Raw genomic sequence first — 13,454 nt, forward strand, 5'->3', positions numbered from 1 at the left:
ACCATTCTGTTGCACAGCACGTGGCTGAAGGTATCCTGCTTCCACCCACTCTTTCCTACACCTTCTCCTGACTCATGCCCCCACCCTAATTGTGTACTGCTCTTTGCCATTGCACCAGCTGATTTTTCCCCATCTCTGCTCATCTTGTCTTCACTCCCTTTTTTCCCTTCTTTCCCTCTCCTCTTGTTCCCACAGCCTCCCAGTGCTGCAACGGGTAGCCTTGTCTGCCTCCTCTAGTCCCTCCACACACAGCCAGGCAGCACTGTTCCCTCCCCGCCACCCTCCACTCCCCACCCATACCATTCTATTCCACGCCCTTTCCCACTCCACTGTGGATTGTTGCTCCCACGTGATGTGTCGTAGTTTGTCTGGCCTGAGGAGCCGGCGTTAGCAGTGTGTGTGAGGTGTGCGTACCTATGTATTTTTTCTGAGGAAGGCTTTGGCCAAAAGCCTAATGTGTAACAGTCTGTTCATTGTGCCTCTCTGAATCTCAGTGTTTCATCTTGACCTTGAGTAGCAGTCTATCCTTTACATAATTTTCGACTCTGTTTATTGTATAATGTTACATACCTCCAGCACTTTTTTTAATTGCACAATGTTTGCATACTGGAACACCCCCCCCCCCCCCCCCCTCTGTTCTTGAATAGCATTCTGTTATAATAATTATACTATCTATATCTTATTTTTACCTGTATGTACCTCACTTTTGTGAATTTGTTTCTCTGCTATATTACCATTTTTTTTATTGATGGCTTCTTACCTCCATTTGGTGCCCCTAGTACTTGTTATCTTTACTAACACTACGAGTTGCCTATGATTCCACCACTACTGTATATACACTGTGTGAGTGCGAAAACACTCATGGCACTTTGTTCCAGGGTCATGTTTACAATTTATGAGAGATTTCATTCTACACTACTATGACTGATGACTCACATCACCAAGATAAACTAACGGTTATGGGTTTTTAAGTATCCTCCTATAGTTTGATTCTCAGCGGTGTTCTTCATGTTTGGTTACTGGATATTTTAGGTGTAATTTATGAACGGTTTTGACGGTAATTATAATATATTATGCTTGCTTTCCAGTTCTTTTGGACTTGCTTATTTATGTTTTTGGTATTCATCTGGAGTTCAGCAGCTCCAAATAAGACCGTGCCATGTCATTTATTATATCCATTTTCTATTGTATTTCCTGATGATGCCGTACGTGGGTGTAATGCGTTGTTTCTGAACCAATAAAGAAACTGTTTTTCTATATTAAATGAGTAGTTGCATTGCAAACACATTCATGTAATTTCTCAAACTACTACATTTTAGCCTCAGTTACATGGGAGCAAATAGAAACAAAGTAGCAAATGAGCATTCACAGACCTATTTGCTATGTTTACTACATTTCTTGTGTACTTGCAAAGAAATGTTTGCACTTGTGGGAACAATAGATAACACAAGACACTAAGCGTAAGTGTCTGCAAACTCTATGAATATAACTATTTACAATAAGTAAAATTTTGTTATATGCTATCCTTCTTCATCTTAACAGTTTTAAGGGCCAGTAGTGTTGATACGTATTGGTAAATATAACATTCAGAATGTTCCATCTTAATGAAAATAAATACAAAAGCTTGACCGAGCGAGGTGGCGCAGTAGTTAGCACACTGGACTCGCATTCGGGAGAACGATGGTTCAATCCCATGTCTGGCCATCCTGACTTAGGTTTTCCGTGTTTTCCCTAAATCACTCCAGGCAAATGCCGGGATGGTTCCTTTGAAAGGGCACGGCTGACTTCCTTCCTCATCCTTCCCTAATCCGATGAGACCGATGCCTCACAGTTTGGTCTCTTCCCCCCAAACAACCCAACCCAACAAAAGCTTGTGATTACCTTCTTCCTTACATCTCCAATCAGATCTTTGAGTGATTTGACAATTTTCTGCCAAGCCTTTTACTTTTGAGGCATTTTATGCTCTGTATCTACTATTAGATGCCACAAGCACTTACGACATCTGATTACAAACACTCAAATTCTCTTAAGCCTGCGGTATCACTAACAGAACTCATGTTCAGTAATAAAAGCAAAAAAATGAAAAAAAGAAATAAAGCTAAACTGGAATCCACCAGAAGCCCTGCATGTGCAGCAGCCATTGAGAATTTCAGTGTTAAGGAAAGACAGGAGTCAGTCACAGGATCTGTCGTTTATTGAAGCAGATTGAGATTTCGACTATTACATAGTCAACATCAGTGCTAAAAAAATACAAGGAAAGATGAAATCAACAACAGATATGTATGAAATACGGCAGGTACAGGAATCCATGAGTAAGGATATGGCAATAACTTACCAGTCGCCAACAATTAACATAGGTCCTAATGTGTCAAGAGTATTAACATTAATACATGATATGGGCATGCCTGTGACTGACAGAGAACTGAAGTCTGTGCTTACATCATTTTAGTTGGTATGGACGTACATGGTTTTAAGCAACTTCATATAATTTAAATCTCTTGTTGCATGAATTTTTGTGAATAGATTCTAATCCATTAGTCTTATTATTAAATGCATCACACATTTGTTGTAAACTGATTTCTATAAAGGACGTTGCATGTCCCTATTTATGCCTGTACTCATATGTAAAACATGGCTCGCCGTTTTCATGAATCATACATTTTATGAATATGTAAACCCTGTGTGCATACATTTTTAAGATCAATCAGTTATGGTTTTATTACAAAAAATGCTTTTTAAAAAATACTGAACTAAAAATGGTTTCCAATGTATAGTTCAATAGAAGGTACCACAGGCCCTTGACAGCATATGTCCATGCTGATTCTGATGGTGTTAACAAAGACCTCAGTTTTCCGTCAGTCACATGCTTGCCCATATCATATATTAGTGTTTTACTCTGACGCATTGGGACCTGTGTCACCTGTTGGCAGCTGATATGTTATTACCAGCAGAGGGCTTGTAAATTTTTTGTGATGAATCGTTGAATGACCAACAATCTTTGGAACACGAGCTAACGCCTATCTATCTGCTGTTTATACTTTAGGGAATGCTTGTTTCAGTTGGTTGTTTTCTTTTTGTTCACTATAGTGAAACCAGCATTTGATTGTTTCAAGAATACATACAAAATGCTGGTTTGTCAGCCAGACATCTTCAAACTAATGGTCTTAAGATTTGTCTTTGTCTTTCTTTGCTGCCTGTAATCTACAATGTTGTGTTCCATGGAGTTAACAAGCAGTTGTACCATAGTTCTCTATATCTAACTAGTATTCTTACACGCTTGTAGGTACATGATTTCTGACAATTTTTATTGTGTCACTTGCGTGTTGGAGATAGCTGGTTCTCTTTCTGCTGGTGTAGTCCATTTTGGTGTAGTCCAGGCAATATGATGTATCTTCTCTAATGACTTACACTAGAGAGACAATTCCAGTCATGAACCTGTCTAAATACCTGCTCGTGTTAGCTAGCATACCATTTCCAGCATTTTGGGAGGCGTGCTGGCCTCGGCTCGAATCTGTCCTGAGGGTTAACGACGAGGGCTGGTGTGCATGTCAACCTGGGTGTTGTCTTTAGGCATTTCCCGTGTCTGATAAACAATGAGATATCCCTAGTGGTGGGATTGACATTTTGAAATTGTCTACACGGTGATACAGGTTAAGAACCTAAGTTTCACACCATGCAGCTCAGCTATTCATCCTGATGGGGTCCTCATTTACGAGTAATTGACGGGAAAAAAATAAAAATCTGAATTTCATGTAATGCTCTTCAGCTTTAAAAAAGGGATGTTTTAACATATTAGTCACACGGCCTTAAGGTTATGGTACAGACACCTGCTGAAGATGGCGGTCATGTGTGCATGATGTGTGCTTGCTTTTGTAAATGAATGTGTTCATGCTTCCTTTCCTAAAGGTGGTGGTGGCTGAAAGTTTGTATGTAACTGCCTGCAACTCAGTGTCATCCTTATGGTGAGTAGCAGTCTTATGTTTTCCTTATGTTGTTGATATTCCAACCTGGATCTTCTGTTGTTTGACTTTATCACGTGGTTCACAATGTCCTTGTGAAATATCACGATAAATTGACCAAAGTGCCCTCAGTTCCAGGTTCAATAATATTGCATACCTGCTAACTCTCCCAATTTATGCAGGAGACTTTGATTTCCCCCTTTTTCTTTCACCTCCCAATTATTCGATTATTTCTTCCAATTTTTAGCTAATTATTATGAAATCTAATACATTAATTTTAAAAATTTCTATTTCTTTTTTACCTATGGTGGGAAGTACTTCGCTCATTAGTAGTTTTTAATCGATATGTGTATCAAAGTTTATAGAAGTCAGGAAGTGATCTGTATATTGATTGTTATATGTCTTCATTCCTTCACAGTTTGCGAAATATATACTTGTATTTCTCAGTGTTGTGTTCTGTTTGGCCTTGGGTTCGTGTATTGTCATTGTTATTAGTGAAAAACGTGTTGTTCATTTTTTTTCCATTGGAACAAGTCTTGAGAATGGATGATTGTGCCATTGTGTTACTGAATCCCTGAAAGCCTTTGTTTTTGTGTGATACGTTTTATTTCATGTGTATCTTATTCATCATGATGATAGTGTTTGATTTCGTGCTTCATTTCTCCTTGAGATAGGAAAGTAAAACACTGTTTTTTTGGAACAGTTTCTGTACATTATTGAGTCTGTGAAAGATCCGATGTTTTCATTTGCATTTTTGTAGCCACTGTATAGCGTTGAAACATGGTAGAAACTCACATCAGTTGTCTCAGTATTATGCTGAAAATGAGCCACAGTTTTTCGATCATTTATACCTCCCAATTTTTAAATCAATTTCCAGATTTTGAGTACCAAATGTGTCTTTTTTTTTTTAATGGCAGAATTAAATGTGTGACACATGCGAAACAATAAAAAAGATATAAATTAAAGTTTTATTAAACTTGTATAAAATTATTGTAGGTGAACATTTCGAGGAATTATTACTTTCAAAATCATTTGTCAGTGGAATTTAACCCAACAGTAGCCTCTGGAGAGGACTTTGTGAAGTAGTTACAGTTTCTGAAATCTTCTTATTGGGAATTCACAAGTAATATGGTCTACTGTTTGCTCCATTGTGCTACAATCACATTTGGGGCTGTGTACAGTCACCCATTTTTATCGGATGTTTTGAGTTTTAGCATCCGATACGGTTGAGCAACTCCTGAATTTTCTTTGCAGCTTCGTGACCATAGGTGAGATGGCTGTTTCAACCAATTGTCGGGACTTGTCTAGCAGTGTTCAGTTACCTCTCAAGCACTCCTCTAAATCCTAAGAAGTAGGTTGGTGGGATTCCTGAGATCATACACAGGTTATCTAGATAAAGTCTAGTATGTGGAAGACAAGAAAGAATTTTGTTGATTGGAGACTTCCTGAGAATTGATCCTTTCCATTCTAATGCCACTCTAGGTCCACTTTGTGTCGTCGCGTGAGTTTTGGTGTTGCTGTATTAGACAAGAAATGAATCCAAAGAACTGGTGTTAATTTTAGTTACAATTCTCATTGTATTGTTAAGCCGGACATTAATCTTGTTGACATTGTTGCTTCTAGTCCACACAGAAGCATATCATTTGACAGCAGTAGAAACATTCATTTGTGCTGCTGTATGTAAAGAGTCTGCTTGGGCTTCCCAGTTTCTTTCGGTCAGTTTCTGAAAATGTTCTTTGTAGTTTTAACTTCTGTTCATTTTATTTGGTCAAATATATTTTTTATACTCTGGATGAGTGACTTTTGAGGATGGTCTCCAATAGTTTAGTGAGCTTAGCACATCATGTGTTTTACTTCAGCTTAAGCAGTAGTCCATGTAGTCATACAGTGTTGTAGGCAGTAGTTAAATCAAGAAAAGTGGCCCAAGTTTTCTGGCCTCTTTGGAAGACCATGTCAATAAATAAAGTTAGCTCTAAGACCTGACCACAATAACTTGGTTTTTATAAGAATTCAGTAAAATAACTGATCATGAAAAAGTATATCCACTAAATAAATTATTGTCCAGCATAAATATAAACCACACAGTTATCATGGCTGAATCTGTAAACCAATGCTTGACTGTCCAAAGACACAGGAGTACTCATCTCTAGTTTTCTTTTTTCGTGGTTTTGCGCTCAAAACTATCTCTCTCACACACACAATAATTCTCTCATTTCCATTTTGTTTCCTCTCTCTCTCTCTCTCTCCCCCCCTCTCTCTCTCTCTCTCTCTCTCTCTCTCTCTCTCTCTCTCTCTGTGTGTGTGTGTGTGTGTGTGTGTGTGTGTGTGTGTGTGTGTGTGTGTGTGTGTGTACATTACCCTTCTTCTATGCGTGCAATTTAAGTAACTAATTAGCTATCTCTCCATATATTAACAGCTCGTGTCCCTATGTTTCCCTCTGAGTAACATTGAGTTTATAAAAGTTTCTTTAATCCAACATAGTTTGTCATTATTAGTGGCCTGATATGGTTTCAAATAAAAATACGTAAGTAAGTGTAATTGTCTTCATTCTAGTCAGAGTCTGCCTTCATTCCTCTCCTTTTTGACCAACAGTTTCTCCTTCATCAACCGGTAGTTACAATGTAGAGAGGAGTCCAATACTGGGAGAAGTTCTCCTCCAGCAGGAAGAAGCTATCCGAGGAGCAATTCAGAGTATATGGTGCAATAAGCAGCCACCTGTTTCTCACGTGAATGTCAATGCTGTTTTGTATCATTAAGATCACTTTCTTTCAGAGGTTTGCAGAGCATCACCAGTATGTATGCTACATAACTGCCATTTACAGCATTATTTGCAGGGTCATTTGTGAGTATAATGCAGGGTTTAAACCGACATTCCTTGCTGTAGCAGACCAAAAAGGATTCAGCATGGCAACCGAATTTTTGTAATTTTTTTTATATTTATTCAAAACTAAACTTGTTCAATGTAAAAGTTCTTGATATTATTATTATTATTATTATTATTATTATTATTATTATTATCGTCGTCGTCATAGTCATCACCATCATCAGCCCCTCCCTCCCCAATTGCTCAGAAAACTTCAAAGTCGATTTTCTCGAGAATTTTTTTAGAGTTGCATCAGACTGTTTTTGGGAATTTACATTTGAGTTGTGGTCTCCTGATGAGAGGCATATTTTATGCATGGTGCTATATGATTAGGAGTTCATATTGCGTGTCATGGGTGGGTCAAGAGTTGTGTGTTCACTGTATTTTGCATGCTGGCAGTCCGTTGGCAGCTATATGTAAAAGGTGCATGAAGAGTCTGTACACATAGTGAAATTGAAGAGAAGTAGATGAATGCAGACTACCCCATAAAACAGATTAAATTGTATCATAAACTGCGTACAATGATTGAGAGTAATTACAATTTGTAATAGGTAAGTAGGGCGGATGGTGTTAAACTCTGAGACACTGTTTTGTGATGTGTTCATACCTTTACAGTCCCAGAACATGGTGATCATGATCTTACCTGCGGAAGCAGTTGCTTGAATTTTTTCTTCTGTGAGGAGTGGGGATGTGCCATTCCATCGACTGTCGTTTTGTTTCGGGCTCAAAATGGTGAACCCAGGTTTCATCACCTGTCACAGTCTGGGACACAAAGGCATTCCCCTCAGCTTCAAAATGCTGCAACAGATCAAGACAAATGTTTTTTCTGTGCGAGTTGTGATCCATCATTAGACACTGCAGGGCCCATTATGCATACACTTTTGAATATCCAAAAGTGGAAATATTTGCACCCACATTTCCTTTACTGATTGACAGATGCAGTGCCAACTGCCGAGTTGTAATGCATCTGTCCCCGCAAATGACAGCATCAGCTCGCTGCAACATGTCAGGTGTAGCAGCCGTGGATAGTCTCCCTGACTACTGCAAGTCGTGGAGCTCTGACGAACCTCCTTCTGATGATCTCACTCTCCATGCCCAGCGACTAACTGTACTTCTGTCAACAGCAGATGCTCCATACACTTTGCACGAGTGTTTGTGAATATTCCCCACAGTTTCTTTCTTTGCAATGAGAAATGCAATGGTGGCACGTTGCTTGTAATGTACATCACCTACAGATGCCATTTTGAAACTGTCCTGTAGCTACGCTATCTGTCGGAAGTGACAGAAACTTTGTGCTCTCACTCAGGAGACTACAAATAATATGTATGATATGTTTCACTTTTGTAGAATTGTTTTTGGCTGAGAGGAAAAACTAGAACTTATCTTGCTAGGTGAGGGGGGGTGGTTTGCAACCAGTATTCTGAATCTTGCAAGGTGAGGGGGGTGTTTTGCAACCAGTATTCTGATGTATGTACAGCAAGAGTTTAATATATCGTTCATATAACATCAGACTGAAGTGACAGTATACACCGTGCACTGTCTCCAGTGTAGAGAAAAGAACTGTTATCCCAAAAACTTGACAACATTTATGGATAATGCAAGCAGTATTATGGCCCAATTATCTAAAATGTATAAAACTACAGTGAAATCCCGCTTTTACACTTTCCAAGAGACTTCAGCAAAATTGTGTAAACTGTGGGAAATAACATTTTAAGCTGTAAAAGTTACATATAGGATACCCCCTTGCACTTTAAATATGATGTATGTACAGTCTTAGACATGAAAACTGGCCGCCACAGAGACTAAGCCCAAGTCGATGTTTTAAGGTGGACAATAAAACAGACCGCCTCTGACAACGCTTAGTCTGGCCGTCTGCACAATATGGCAATGCTGTAAGATGCAGAAGTGTCAGGAGGAAGTGTTGTGTACTTACAAGATATTGTGGGGTTGTGTTAGCCCATGGTGTGGTGGTAATTGTGCATTCTAACCTTACAGTCACGTGTTCGTGTCCAACTGTATCACTCTTTCATTTAAACCACATTTCGGTCCTCCTCTAAAGTTATGAGTCTGATTGAACATCGAAGATAATTCGCTTTACATTCTACCCACCAGTAATAACAAATGCTTTCAGAAACAATTCTGCAGCACAGCTCGTGGTTGCGTCGCTATCAGTGCAGCTTATGCTCGAGTGTTTCGTCGCAATGCAGTGGCCTACAATATGTCACCCACCACCTGCAATCGGGCGCCGCCCAAGTGAACACGGCGCTACGCTGTCAGTGTATGTATCAACTGTCATTTTCGAATTTGAAGTTCTAGGTATCGTCTTGCAGTTAAGCATTGGATTTTTCATACTTGAAAATCATGAACTACGGTTAAACATTGTAAAATTGGGTCACAAGTGGAAAAAAGGTGTAACATCTGCAACACAGTATTTACTTTTGGTATAACAAAGGGGTGAATGCACAGGAGGTAGCTTGAAGGATCTGAACCGTGTGTGGAGCGAATGCTTTTGGGAAATATATGCCAGAAAAAGATATTCTTGTTTCAAAGAAGATCTTTCTAGCATGAATGATTTTCCACATTAAGAAAATCTGAAATAGTGATATAAGTGATGGATTACCGTTTAACCATCATGCAACATTTGCATTCAACAGGCAAGGTTCAGAAGTCTGTTTTAGGAGTCCTGCATGCTCTACTTTGAAACAACAAAAACCAATGGAGTGACTATTATTGCAGTTTTGCTTGAACATCATTAGGTCGCTCATTGAGCATTCCTATGCAATACTATTACTGGTGACTAGTTATGGTGCCTTTATTGTTAACCTCCTAACAAGAAATGAAAGGCTGAGGTCCCCCAAAACACATAAGCTTGAGAAAAGATTAGTGTGAACACAATATTTTCCATCTGATGTTCCAAAAGTGTGTTTTGCACTACGAATTCTTCCCCAAGGGTGTGTCTATCTCAGCTGGAATTTGTTGCCAACAATTGAGACACCTTTTGGTCGTTTGTAAGAAAACCATCCGACAAAACTACGTTAAGTGTGCTAATGCATGATAACGTACTCTGTTGATTTGAGAAACAAAACTATCCAGGAGATTGATTGTGAAGTCCCTGTGATTGTGTACTCGTAAGATTTTACCTTTCTCACTCTTGATCGATCAACTGTCAAGGCAATTCATTTCTAGACGAAAATGCTGTTTAAACTACACTGTTTTAATTACTGTGTTAGAGCCAGTAGGTTTCTACAGGTGTATAATTTGTAAACTACTTTAGTGTTGTCAGATTGTTTTAGAGATTGTGAAAGAATATACTGTTGCTGATATAATTGCATATTCCATTAGTTTATTGAACACAACCATATTCATCAAAGAGAATTTAAATATTCACTTTACTAATACAAATTAAATTCAACTTACTACGGAAACATCACTACGGCAGTCTAGCTTAATAAAGCATTAAGCGTCTGTAAGAAGACTGTACCTATTTCAACACAATTTACTTCAAAAGGTCTCTATTTACTTCATGTTGTGTATCATATTCAAGTATTATGCAAATTCGCCGGTTCATAGATGAAATTATGTATTCACAGCAACAAAAAATATGTCAGCAGAAAACAAATGTGGCATTATGAATTTTGCAGTACCATAAGGTTTTTGCTCTGACACTAAGGGTTACTGAAAGTAGCAAGATGAATTTTCTTGAGTGTTGCCTTACGATTTCCGCATTGAGTTTCTATCTGCCTGCTTGTAGCTCTGCTGCAGAAGAATTAAAAATATGGCTTTCAGAGAGTCTCGAAAGGTGAACAAAAGCAGCTTGTAACTGGCAGGCAAGCATGTTACCTCGGAGCTAGCGAAAAGGTGCGGCATCTGTGAGTTACTTATCGGCGCAGTAGTTGCTATGACAGATAAATTGCAACATAAGAGATGAATGTAGTTGTATTTCTTGTGTGGAACGACTTTTGGTGACTCAAAAGCATTAACTGATATCCTTATATCTCTTCTCAAGAGAAAAACCCTTACATTGTTAAATTGAAATGAATTTGAATATTCCATATGGCGAAAATCTGGTGTTTCTATTCCTCCAGCTCCAACATTCAAAAAACACTTGCAATAAGCATCAGGAAAGCGACTGTGAATGAACAATTAATAATGCAGTCGTAATTAGTGGAATCTGACAAACTCCATGTGTCATCTGATAATTGTGAAAACTACTTTTTTCATCTGCACAGCATCACAGTGTGAACTCCAGGGTTTCGTAGGATTCCTATACTTAATTTCGTTGTGATCGTTTTCAACAACAGTAGAGGAGGAGCAAAACCATCTGACTTGAAGTATACTTTTCCAGCGGGATTGTAATCTTTGGTTGCTGTAGTACATGCAGTGAGGTATCAAGAATGTGAGTGATCACTCTACGCTGTGGTATAGGCAAGGAAAGAAAGAAGCAGGTTTCCCACAAAGTCAACGATGAGAGACACTGTCACTTATTAAACATGAATGGTTCAGAAAATTACAACTATATCTACTGAAATGAGTAGATTAATGCAGCTCCAGTCCGTCACTATCACTGAGTTGGCAAACATTTTCCAAATAGCACTTAAGATAGAAGAGTGTGTGTGTGTGTGTGTGTGTGTGCGCGTGAGTGTGTGTGTGTGTGCGCGTGAGTGTGTGTGTGTGTGTGTTCTTTCGGACATGTCCGAAAGAATAGACACCACACACATATGCATATACAGGGTGTTTAGGAGGAATAGGAGATATTTTAGCAATTGGTAGTATAGACGAATTGCATAAAAAAATTTCACATAAATGTGTCCACTTTTTATTGAGTGCAGAGATACAGCTGTTAGTACATAACCCTATCAAACTCAAATCAAAGGCAAATGAAGACGTTCAAAGTTGAGTTTCAAAAATCCCCCACCAACTTCAATCCACTTTTGACTTCTCTTGATAACACCATGTGTAGCTCTTCTGAATTCGTCTTTGTGTTCTTTTATGAGGGCTGCACTATTCAAACCCAAACGGATCAAATTGGCTCTTGAGTTTACTTTTTCTGTGTAGATTTCGCCTTTCAACCTTCCACACAGGCAAAAATCCAAAGAGATAAGGTCCGGGGACCTCGGTGGCCAAGAAAAGTGCCCGTATCTACTGATCCCTCATCCAGGAAATGTTAGGTTGGGACTGGACAATGTGTCTCATGACTAGTAGAAAAAGCAGGAGCCTTGTTACACTGGAGGAACATACGCATTCTTGTAGCAAAAGGAACCTCTTCCAGTAATGCTGGAATCTCATTTTCAAGGAAGTGTGTACAGTGGGGTCCCGTAAGGACCAACAAATGAAACAAAAATGCATTGAACCCAGCTGTATGTACTCAATAAATATTGGACACATGTTATATGGCATTTTTCTGCAATTTATCTGCACTACCACCTCCTCCTACAATATTTACTATTCTCCTGAAACATCCTGTATAATTATTCAGGTCTTGACAGGCCATTGAAGATTTTCAGTGCTAGACGCATGTTATCGTCCAAACCTTCGCAAGAGTACAGTGTGGCAGCGAGTGCAATAATAGATGGGAGGGGTACCGCATATGTGGTATGTGGAAAAGGTGGGAATTTTCATCTGACGAGGAGAGTGTATAGCTAGGTCCTGCAGGCAGCTTGGACGTTGTGTCCCGCTAGTGCAATGGTCAGAGCGTCTGCCTTGTCAGCAGGAGGTCCAGTTCAAACCCTGGGCAGTCACGAATTTTCATCTGCTGTTGTTGCTGTATTTCAACACCCTGTGACAGTGTGGACGTCTGTCCTTCAATATTTAAGATTCAATTGTTTTTTGAGGCACTACAAGTGATTTGCAAATGTTTGTCTTGCCATCAATTAACGGGACTTCAACGGCATCCATTCTTTAGTCATTGCTTTGTGATAGCGCTAACCCATGTCATACACATGCGAATCAGATTGTAGCGCATATTTAGTCAAGTAATGAATGGTCAGTATACAAGCATTAACGAACAGTGGAAGCAGGAAGCAGCTGATCACTTAACCAAGTGCAACATAGAGTACCTATACAGTTAATCATTTCAGCTGCATAGCTGATGATAATATTTGTCAAGCAATTTACTGAGGAATTAATGTAATACCTGTGCGATTATCTCTGTAGTCATACTGTATCATTAGCAGCTTGTGAATGGAGTAATATGTTCATTGAATCAGGTTACTCAAGCTGATGCCAAATAAAGAGAAGCAATGATGCCACCACACTACCTTTATTTACGTAGGTAATCAGCGCTAGATTATGTGCACCACCATTAACGTTACTGTAAGCAGTTTGACAACATAACACCACCACATCCACTGCAACCCGGACCATTATCATCACGCAGTTGTTACTTGCAGTGATTACAAGCTGCTGATGTTTGTCAAGAATAGCAGAAAGTGCCTCATGAATGTTAAGTTCCATTTGCATTACGTGTAGGACAGAGAGAATCCTAATTAACAGTAGGAGGTTACCCAGAGAAGGGAATAGCCCATGTATTGTCTCAAGTTATTGCAGTTTAATATTAATGTAGTTCCCGAAGGTTTCACACTGACTGGTTCTTTAGGCTATCGGAATACTCATATGAGAATTATCAAAGTGTA

General features: G+C 39.0%; 1 protein-coding gene across 1 annotated transcript in view; it reads left to right on the forward strand.

Annotated features, from left to right (window-relative positions):
- LOC126260612 (uncharacterized) overlaps positions 1-13,454 on the forward strand; it is a 469,680-nt gene that overhangs the window by 219,346 nt on the left and 236,880 nt on the right. The gene's annotated exons all lie outside the window — the stretch shown is intronic.

This window comes from Schistocerca nitens, chromosome 5, assembly GCF_023898315.1.
Source record: "Schistocerca nitens isolate TAMUIC-IGC-003100 chromosome 5, iqSchNite1.1, whole genome shotgun sequence".
Classification (NCBI taxonomy): domain Eukaryota; kingdom Metazoa; phylum Arthropoda; class Insecta; order Orthoptera; family Acrididae; genus Schistocerca; species Schistocerca nitens.